This window comes from Pteronotus mesoamericanus, unplaced genomic scaffold (genome assembly GCF_021234165.1).
Source record: "Pteronotus mesoamericanus isolate MK-2021 breed Mesoamerican mustached bat unplaced genomic scaffold, CSHL_Meso_final contig_68, whole genome shotgun sequence".
Classification (NCBI taxonomy): Eukaryota; Metazoa; Chordata; class Mammalia; order Chiroptera; family Mormoopidae; genus Pteronotus; species Pteronotus mesoamericanus.
The window spans coordinates 12,723,518-12,734,899 of record NW_026555234.1 but is presented as its reverse complement, the minus strand read 5'-3'; positions in this window follow the sequence as shown (position 1 = coordinate 12,734,899).

Below are 11,382 nucleotides of genomic sequence, written 5' to 3'. Positions count from 1 at the left end.
CCAGTTCTCAGAACTAATAATTGAAACATATCCCAAAAGGATGAAATAAAAAGTATCCACACCTGGGTCATAATAATAATACTGAAGAACACCAAGAAGAAAGACAAGGTCTTAAAAGACAGATTGCCCACAAAGGAATGGTAATTAGATCTACTGATGATTTATCAACTGCAACAATAAACACCAGATAATATTAGAATAATGCTTTTAATGTATGAGAAAAAAAGTTGAACTATTATTCAAGAAAAAGAATAAAGACATTTTCAGATAAATAATATATGAGAAGCTCAACCTAGTACAGACACTCCCTAGAGTACAGTCCAGGGACTGTACTTTAAGCAGAAAGGAAATGATCACTGATAGAATAATTGAGATAGAATGGTGGAGAAATATAGATGAGAATTAAAAGACAGAAAAACAGCTATATTTAAACTGGGGAGGAAAGTGATTAAGAGTTAGTTATTTAGGTCCTTGAATATCTGGGAGGATGATAAAGTGAAGGTGGTGGTAGTCATGATGGTTAAATGAGTGTGTTAAAGGTGTTATGGTAAAGGAAAGTACATTGAGCACAAACGTCCAAACATGCAGAGGAAAGAATAAAATGAGAAGATCATTATATATGTATAAGTGCAATAACATGATTATATTAGAAAGCATCAGAATGAAACAATATCTTTTTAGGTGTTTATATCAAACCATGAAGGAAATTTAGAGAGTAATTTAGAGAAAATTCAGCACAGTGGTTGCCCTGGGGAGAGTGCAGGGTGGGAGGCAGCAAGAGAGATACAGTGATGGAGGGGCACACAAGGTGTCTATTGGCAAAGCTGGAAGTGGGTGCTAAGGGATTTATTAATTATTATCTTTTAAAGGAATCAGAAATGTGTTTAGTTTTATTTAATATGCATGGCATATTTTATCAAAAATAAATATATTTTTAAAAAGATGAATATGTGAGTTGATGACTAGGTGCATTAACTGGATTAGGGGAATCCTTTCACTATATATATTATATATATATTATATATAATCCTTTCACTATATATATATATCAAATCATTATGCAATTTAAATACATTATAACTTTGTCAATTATACCACAAAAAAGCTGAAAAATAAATAATAAATTAAATAAACAAACAGACAAGGAAACGAACTTAAAAAGCCTGGCCTGCTCACTCTGAGTAGTCAGAGTATCATGAGTGTTAGTCAGTATAGGTTGCTAGCACATAGGTTATTTTAGAGAAGGAATGGAGGGTATCAATGAACACAATCAATAAATCCATCAAATATATTAAATGTTAAACATACGAATCTGCCAACTTGATTAAGCAGAGGCCAGTTAAGAGCAACTCCACTCTGGGAGTGTGCAACCATGTGGGTGTGCCCCCGCCCCCGCCAGGGGAGGGGAGCGGAGCAGAGGAGACCTAGCAGCCTTCACTGCTTCTGGTTTCGTTTCTTGGAAACCACCCTAGATATTGGGTGCAGGTTTGTCTGACTGTGAGTGTTAAGACCCTGTATGTATTCACTGCATTGATACCGTGTGCATATTGAATTTCATCCTGTGGGCTCTGTCTCTTTCTATGCAGCATACGTTCCTCCATGAAAAGCACAGCAACAGGTTACTGTGTAACCAAAAAAAAAAAAAAATGAGAGTGAATCAGGCTTGTATTGCTTCTAAAGTTGCTTGAATAGTGTCTGCTCAGCTCCCTGAAGAAACTTGGATAAAATAATGGTGTACATTTTAATAAAATATGCAAGGAGTTTGAACATTAAAACTGCCATTATCAGTATTACCATTATCAGTAGAGAAGTTGTATACCTAATTCTCCATACATTATGCTAAAAATTAAAGCATTATATCTAATACAATGTCAAAGACAATGTTAATGCAAAAATTAACTACAGCAAAGTACAAAAGCGAAAGAAGGGAATTCTAAATGAAAAGATTAGAAAGATGGTAGCAAGAAGATATTATTAGCTTCTAGAATTAATGTGAAGTTTTCTAATGCAGCACTTTGAAAAAAAAATCACTCATGGAAGTTCCACCTGTAGTCATTTACAATTTCATAAATGATATGTAAATGGCTAGTTAAAATGCAGTATTGACATTAGTATGGTAATGAATAAATAACCAAGAAATACCCAAGAGTGTGTTCATCTAAACTATCTCAATTGGCCAGACACTGTGCTTGGTCAGAGTGAACGAAGAAGACGAGTAAGGAGATTCTGTGCTCACATAGTAAGTTCTTGGGTCCCATATCTCTGTCTCTTTGTAGGTGTTTATTGACACATTAGTTGAATTATGGCAATGTGGTATATTGGATCAAAGTGCTTTCAGAATACCAATGAATAAGTAGGTTAATATCCGCCCTGAATCTTTAGAGAACAGGACATTTCCAAGAAGAAAAGTATTCAGCTAGCAGAGATCAAGGGAAAGAAAGATTTTTTTTTTCCATTGAAAAAGTAAGGTAATGCAGAGGTAAATGGATGTGAAAGGTTCAGAGTACCTGGAATAGAGGACAAGGATAGATGGGGGCCATATTAGGAAACATACTATTCCAGACCAGAGGCCTTGTACTTTTTCCTATAGAAGACATAGAACCTTCAGAGCTTTTTCTGAAGGGGAGTATATGCACAGGTTCCTTTCTATAAGGAGGACTTCTGAAGCAAAATGGATGGTGGATTTGGGGAAGGGCATCATGTCTTAAGCTATGTGTTAGTGATCAGCGAAAAATAGAGACACTATCATGGCTGTCCAGATGCTGGAAGCCTAGTGGGGTAGTCAAGTAAATCAGAGTACTGGCAATTGCTATACAGACTATTGTGTTGTGATAGATGTATGCACTGTGATGTTCTGGAAGTGTGCAGAGGGGCTACCTACCCCAAGGTGGAGAAGTCAGGGAAGCCTTCCAGGAGAAAGTGTCAGCTGAACTGAGCCTAAGAAACGAGGAAATAAAGGCTGTTCTTTAACTCAGTGCTCAGACTATACCATAGTGTTCAAAGATCATAACTGATTCTTATCCAATGGTATGTAGTTTAGGGAACATGACAGGGCATCTATCTAAACATAATTAATTTAATCAGTCAATGAGATCATAAGAACAGCATTTAATCTTGTTAAGCACAAGGAATGTTTAATTTATTAATCATGCACAGAGAATGTTTGTCAAGGACTAGGCACCAAAGAAGCTTCCAGAGAATTTTCAGAAGTGCCAAAACTGTAACCAATGAGATTCTCCCATTGGGGTGGGGGTTAGAAAAGGGTCACATTTTGTTAAGTCCCTTTGGATATTGAGGTTTTATCCTCTGGAGGATAGTTCTGCCACCCTCTAGCTCAAAAAGCTTGTTACCTAATTGATATAGCAAACTTTTATGCCAGAAAAAAATAACAGTCTAAAACAAGGTTCATTAAAAAGGTAGTAGTAAGGGGAGTATGATGCAAAAGAAACTTCTCTGGGGGCTCTGAATGAGGAACTGAGAAGTGTGCACTAAAGGATTCCAGGCAGAGGGTTATTCTGAACAGACAGCCTCCCTCCCTTCCTACTTCCCTCCCTCAATAGCTCTTTCCTCATTCCTTTCTTCTAATAGGTATTGAGCCTAGAATTATTTTTGTAATCAAAACCGTAGCCCTTCACCGCACGTGGCTCAGAGTTCGACAAAGGGACAGCAGAAGGAAATGCACCCTGCCCCCTTCCCTCCTGCACCTACCTCCCTCTTATGGAGGCACGAGGATGGGGTTGATCATGAAAAACAACCTAAAAAGGTGATGCTCCAACTAAATCAGGAAGCTGGAAGGTCTCCAGGCAGAAAATAGCTCCCGTCAAAACAAAATAGAGACTGTGCCTTATCCCAGGAACTGCACGGATTGGAGTGCAGCAGGAGCTTGGGGTGTGCCCGAGAGCGACAAAGGGCAGGACCCGAGACGCAGTGCAGTGATGACCCACAGGACAGGACACTGCCCTGGCTCTCCCAACAGGGAACAATAGGAGATAAAGTTGAGTACCTTATCGAAGGTCCTGCTAGGAGGGGTCCTAGAAAATAACAGATGGACTTTGCGTAAAAATGGTTCCGGATAGCTCTTCAGAACTCTGTTTGCTAAGCAATTTTACACACTTGAAAACCATCTGGATACTTTAGGCCTTCTCACTATAGTTTGTTACCTGTAATTATTATTAATTAAGGCTGAGACTTGTGTGTATGAAAGGAGTGTGGAAATCTGCGGGGTTCATTTTCATATTTGTCAACTTTTATTTGAAAACAGCAGGTTAAATTGTGATGTGAGCAACGTTTAGCCTCAAACTCTCCTGCAAATTGTTTTGGTATCTATGTAATCGCAGAAGACTGCTTTGGTCAAAGCTCCTGAACACTTTTTATTGCCAGTTTTGGCAATAAACCTGTTAATTAGTTAATTGTAAAACACTAGTGAATCAAGCAAAAAGAATCCATCTGTTTATAAAATTTCAAAGATCTCTTCTGGGCATAACATTTAAAAACAAAAGCTGGCCTGCACTGTATTGCCTACTAACTACAAACCATCTCCGGAATATTTGTACAGTCTCATCTTAGGGCTAAGAGGTGATATTTTTAATGCAACCATTTGTCGTATTTGAAGGTAATTTTGCAGGCACATGGTGCTGCATACAATTTATTTCAGGGACTGCCGGAAATGGGAAAATTGGTGAGGGATATACGACTTTTTCATCTATATCCCAAGCTGAACCTAGAAATAATTAGCCAGGCAGGGGGAAAAAAAAAAAGCAGAAGAGCATTTCACACAGAGAAGCACAGCTATAAAAGCCAGAAGGAAAACAAAAATCAGAGGACTGCGGAAATTCCTTAAGGGAGGAAATCTGTAGTGTACCTATGGGAAGGGAAAGGGAGAAGACTTGCGAGCTGGGCGGGGGCCAGAGTGAAAAATTAAATGTCCAAGAAGAGGGATCTTCCTGAAATGTTACCACCGAAGTTATCTAGAGAGTCTGATGAAAATCTGTTTTTAATAAATGTCGTGGAAAACTGGGAAGAGTCCTCGGGGCCTCCTCCCGGTGCCCAGAGGGAAGTGCAGCAGGAAGCCCAGGAAAAGCCTGGATACTCAAAATAAAGTAGGGGAAAGGTCACGAGATTTGAGTCAGTGATGTGGGCTCTAGGCTCAGGTCTGACCAGCTGGTGAGCGAAGCCTTGTTGTTTATCTTTCCCGGGCTTCTATTTTTCTCTGTTAATAGGAAGTGATTTGGGGACACATTTACTCTGGGTTTAGGGGGATAGATTTATATCGTTCCATTCATAGTCAGTTCTATGTATAACTCAATTATTGATAACCATCAGGAAGCAGGGAGGGCTTTAGGAAATTTCTGCTACTGATTAACCTGACCTGTTTCCATGAAGGTGCAAGGCCAGAGGCCATATTGCAGCATGAGCTAAGACACCCACAACTGCAAGTATTTAGGTACTGGGGAAGAAACAAGGTTTGAAATATAAGGTGGCAAAAACTGGCCTATGGTCTACAATCATAAGCAGAGTTTTGATGGACACCTAATCATAATGAAATTATTGCTTTTGTTGTCTCGAATTTTTTGTTACTATTTGCCTCGCATTGTCAGAATGATTTCCATTGATTTTTTTTTTTTTGCTGCTGATCTTCCTAGATTTTGTTTTGTGTTCCATTTATTATCTGACTCATTCTCTCAGATCTTCAATAAACAAATTTCAAGATAGCACAGGAAGGTACCCTTCAGATATGTCTACATTCAAATCATTTGTTCCGTTTCTTTAAACATTCTCAGATATCTTTCTAAAATGTCATTAAAATGAGAATAGATTAGGGCTCTGGAGAGGAGCATCAAAGGCTCTAAAATTTTCAAACATTCTCTCTTTCACTTCTGCTTTCCCTTTCTGTGGACTTCATTCCTATGTCCCGATGCAGCTAGCTATCTCAGCACTGCGGGGCTACTACTAACTTCCATGCTCATATTTCTGCCTTTCCCATAGATTGCCCAGTTGTAAATTAAAATTCCATTTATTTAATTATTTTAAGGCTTTCTTTCCTTTGACATTCCCATCTCAGGACCCAGTGGACATTTGTTATTAAATCCTGATTTGTTCGTGAAGCCCTTACTTAACTATCCAGCAAAACTTGAAGAGAAGGTAGCAGGATGTGATAAAGTAGTGCACTGAGTTGGGAGTCAGGAAAGGTGGCCTCCAGTACAGTCCTGAGAGCTTTATCACTTTTAATAATTCATTTAATCTCCTTAAGCCCCAGTTTTCTCTACTAGCGGAACAGGGTTGACCAGATATCATTTGAGATTGCTTCCAGTTAAAACATTCTGAGATTTGATTTCCCAGGCTGTTTGGGGGGCATCTATTTGCTTTCAGCCCAGGCAGGAAGAGGCCAATGCTATTGCAACCTGACAGCTGGGGAGAGAGAAAATGAAAGCTTTCCTGAGTGTCCCTGATGCTCCTTTTTTGTAAATAAATGAAAAGACTTCACTTTCCAGAGCAAAGCCTGAGTTGCAAATGTCATTTTTTTTCTTCATGGGGAGGTGAAAAAATTAGCATTTAAAAATGTGCCAGCATGTAACATTTCGTTTGTTTCCATAATGTCTGATTTAAGGATAAATATTTTTTTTTAACACTAAAGGCAATATTTCCTAATTCATCTGGTTTACAGGATCATTTACATAGTCAATGGAACATTTATTTTATCTGACCAGAACTGAAGATGATACAACATTCTTGGCTGATATTAAAAATATATAAGGATGGAATATTGATGGCAATACACAATATAGAGAACAGCCCAGCCGATGCTTTACAGATGATAAGGATGAAATGGTTCCTAGCTAAAGTAAAATGATAACCTCAAAAGATATAGATTAATGACAGTAGTTTTTAAGATTGAAAAAGGAAAGGCAAGGATAAAAGAGGAATAAATTTAAGCATTTCAACGAAGGATGGAGAAATTGAAAGGATAATGTTAATTGAATTATGTGTTGTAACCAGATAATACTCTATTATACAAAGATGAAAGCCACAGTCATATCAGACCATCTAGTGGAATGATGTCAACTGGAATCCACAAGGGTTATTTTTAAAGTGGCAGATTCTAATGTGAATCCAAATTTTAGGCATACAATTTTACTTTAAGCTTCTTCATTTACAATGGTGATAAACTTGGTTTGATTGCTTACGAACATATATCCAGATTTATGGCAATATCGGAATAACTACATGCAGTTATATTTCATCCACAATTCATTGATTCATTTTATATACTTATCAAGTTCCCCTATGTGTCCATAATCCCAAATGGTTCAAAGGGTCCCATTTGTTTTTTCAATATTCATTTGTTCAACAAACCTTTCCTAAGTAGCTTCTGTGTGGAAAGCACTGTACTATAAATTTTAGAGCCTGAAAAAAATTAATACGCTCTTTTAGGGCAAGTACTATATCATCTTTATCTTCCCATGCCTAGTAAGAGGACCTAGACTAATATATGTAGTTGATAAATGTTAAAGGGGATTAAACACTTTAGGGAGGCAGATATACATAAAACTATGAACTAAAAGAACCAAATAATATCTTACATGCCTAGAATCATGAACTGAAAAGGTTGGAAGAGATCTTATATGTCATTGAAGCTAAGGTTTCCTAAGTTTGTTCCATGGTATAAAAGTAATGGGTGTTACCAAAACAAAGAGGATTGGGAGATTTCTTGGTCAAATAAGTTTGGAGAAAACAGAATCAAACAAGTTTCTTCACTTCTCAGGGACTTTGGTGTGCTAAAATTTTGTATTTCTCAAAATCAGATATAGCACATAGCATTTCCAACCGTATTCATGCAGGGGGTCACTTTTGTTGAGCCACATCTTGTGAAACCAACGGTCTGATTTTGGGAAGGGGTCAACTAGTACATTTTCTTAGCTTTACCTCTCAATCCAAACCACACCTCACTCAGTGAAAGAGAATTTTATAAATCTGTTTAAATAGCTCTATGAATGAGTGATTCATCCCTTTTTTTTTTTTTTTTTTTTTTTGAGCAAACAGGTTTTTATTATTAGATAGCTCTCATTGCTAGAGGTCTTTTGGAATTTGAGCTGCAATCTGCTTTACAGTCCATTACAAGTGTTGGCAAACAATGGTCTGCAGGAAAAATCTGGCCAATGTCTCCTTTTGTGTGGCCTTTAGGCTAAGAATGGTTTTTATATTCTTAACGACTATAAAAAATATGCAACAGTGATTATATGTGACCCATCCAGCCTAAAATACGTATAATCTGGATTTACAAAAGAGTTTGCAGAACTGCACTCTAAAGAAAAGGTGTCCATTTGTACCCTTCACAACAGCATGGATGGAGCTGGAGAGTGTTATGCTAAGTGAAATAAGAGACATTGAAAGGCAAATAACATATGATCTCACCTATAAGTGGAACCTAATGAACAAAACAAACAAATGAGCAAAATAGAACCAAAGACATGGAAATAAGGAACAAACTGACCAGAGGGGAGGTGGGAATGGGATAATGGGGGAAGGGAGGGGGAGGGTATAGTCAAGAAACATGTATAAAAGACCCATAGTAATGGACAACAGGGTGGGGATTGACTAAGGGAGCGGGGTGGTGGGCAGGGCAGGAGAGAGCAATGGTGTGGGGGGAATGTGGACAACTGTAACTGAACAACAATAAAAAAAAGAAGTGGTGTCTGGACTTTTCAATCATATACTCTGTGTTAAGCACCTTCTAATTTATTGCCAAAAGGTCCTTTACAATTAAGTGTTAAAAAGACTGGCTTCTGACCTGGACTCTCTCTTTCCCTCTCTCACCCACCTGCTCTGAAGGAAGCCAGTCACCATATTGTGAGCTAGTCTATGAAAAGACAAGGAAAGGAGAAAAGCCTTTAGCCCACAGTGAGGAACTAAGGCCTTTATTCCAACCGTCTACTGGAACTGAATCCTACCAACCACCAAGGAAGTGAGCTTAAAGCAGATTCTCCCCCAGCTGGGCTTTCCAATGTGATCACAACCCTGGCCAACAGCCTTATTTCTAGTTCATGAGAGACCTTGGACTAGAGGAAGCCAGCTAATTTACACCCAGATTCCTGGCCCATATTAACTGTAAGATTAGTAATGATTGCTGTTTCAACATGTTATATTTTGAGGGTGATTGTTACCCAGCAATATATAACTAACACATATTCTGATTCATAAAAATAAAATTTGGTGTGTGCAGTTCATATGTGTGTGTATGTGCATATATATGTGTATATATATATAGTTATGAATTATAAACATGCACTACTGCAAACTTTTACTTTAAATACTACCAAAGCTGACATTTTTCTTAATTTTAGATAAAAATAAGTAGAGAGAAAAGTTTTAATAACCTGTTATGGGTTCAGACCCTGCTAGATTGGTTTGCTTATCATTTGATGCGTCTACATCTACTTTGGAGAACACTGTGCTGGCAATGACACAAACACTCCCAAAACTGTGGACACTGAATTTTATTTATCTGATAACTGTGTCATTCAGTAGAATCAGATCTTTTTGTCTGAAATATTTTATTTGTTCAGAAGTGTTCACTCCTTATTTATGTTAATCAATGGGCAACTCATCACAGATGTCACCTTGGAAACCTATACTTAGGTTTGTAGGAAATTTTCCGATGTCTAAGAGAGTTTATCTGTCTTAAGAGTTGCCTGGTCACTAAAAGGGAATGTTAGCAGCTGTGGGAGAAGCAATTAGTGTCCATTCTATCCTGATTGACAATTCTGTAAAAGGCCCAATGGCATTTTCTATGGCTTTACAAAATGGTGACCTTCTGTTTCAGAGTGCTGGGTAGCTATTGAGTTCTGGATACAGTTATCATCATGCAGATGCCCCATGTGGTTTCCAATTAGGGAATCAAGCCTAATTTCACTTCCCAACCAGACTGAAATATAAAAGAGAGAGATAAGACCATCATAGTGAGGTATGAACAGAGATTTCAGGCAAGCAGAATACATGAATATCAACTTTTAGGAGCATTCAATTAGAAATGCAAAGGCAGAGCTCTCTGAGAAACTGGGAGGCTCTGGATGAAAGGAGGGAGATTAGTAAGAACCCTGCGATGAATGCACTGTTTCCATACAATGCCCTAATCAGGAGGACAAGTGGCAGTTGTTATGAAGCAGTGAGATTCAGAACAATGCCTTTCCCAGGAAAGCAGTCACCACGAAACAAGGGCTGCAGGAGGACAATACGGACTTGTACACTTGAAAGAGGATAATTACTTTAAGACATTATGCCCAACATCTGGTGAGTTTCCTTGGACCAAAAACAAAAATACTAGAAACTTGGAAGTAGTGGGTTATTTTTCCCTTGACTTCCAAACTTCCTATTTTTCTCACTATGCATTTCATATTATCTCAATTATCTAAGTTAGTGCATTAATATAGAAATACCATGATCTTCCATTTTCCCTAATTAAGACTATTAGGAAGACATTTTATGCTCTTATTTTTTTAATGAAATTCAATTTGAAGTCACTGTATCAGATCTTATTAGCTGCTACATTATAACATATAATATTTCATTGGGGGCAGAATGCCTAAATCAAAAACTAGATCCAAACTTGAAAAATACAAACTATGATGGTAACATAGTCATGGTCCTTTGCATACATTTCATCCTGCATAAAGGAAAACTTTCCCTGTGTCAGGTTTTAATCACCAGTGTCCCCAGGAAATACTACGGCACGAGAGAGCTGGGAAGGAATTTTACCATTCCAACTTTTTACTAATAGGATGTCTAAATTAAAGTTTGCACATATTTTAAGAAGGGGGTGAGAGGTGAATGATTTGACCCACATTATAAATATTTAAATTTTTAAATATGATGGGAAATTTTTATTTAATTAATACAGCAAGTACATTTAAATGTTATCTGCATGTTAAGTGTGAAGCGGGGCACACGGGGAGGGGCATACTGGAAGAAGCGGTCCCCAGTGGCCAGCACCCCGTGGCTGCTTAATACAAGGTATTTGAATACATGACAAAAGGCCTTACTCTCTTTTCTAAAGGAACAAGTAATCTAGTTGGAATTAATAGACATTTCTTCATGTGATCTTCACAATGCATCTGTGAAGTTCTGGAAGGTTGCTTCCTCAAGGTCAGAGAACTAGGGAGTAGTAGAGCCAGGAATTTAACCCTGTCTTTCCGACTCTGGAATCCAGGCTGTTAACTTAGACCTTCATCTTTCAGCTGCTGACATTTCCCTATTCTGAAAGCTAAGGACTGCTCTCAATGATGTCCTGCTAGTCTTGCAGTCCTGGACTCTTTTCAATGTTTTCTTCCCTCATCTATTATTCTCCCTTCAAAATGCTATAGAATAACAACCCAGCCTCCTACAGGA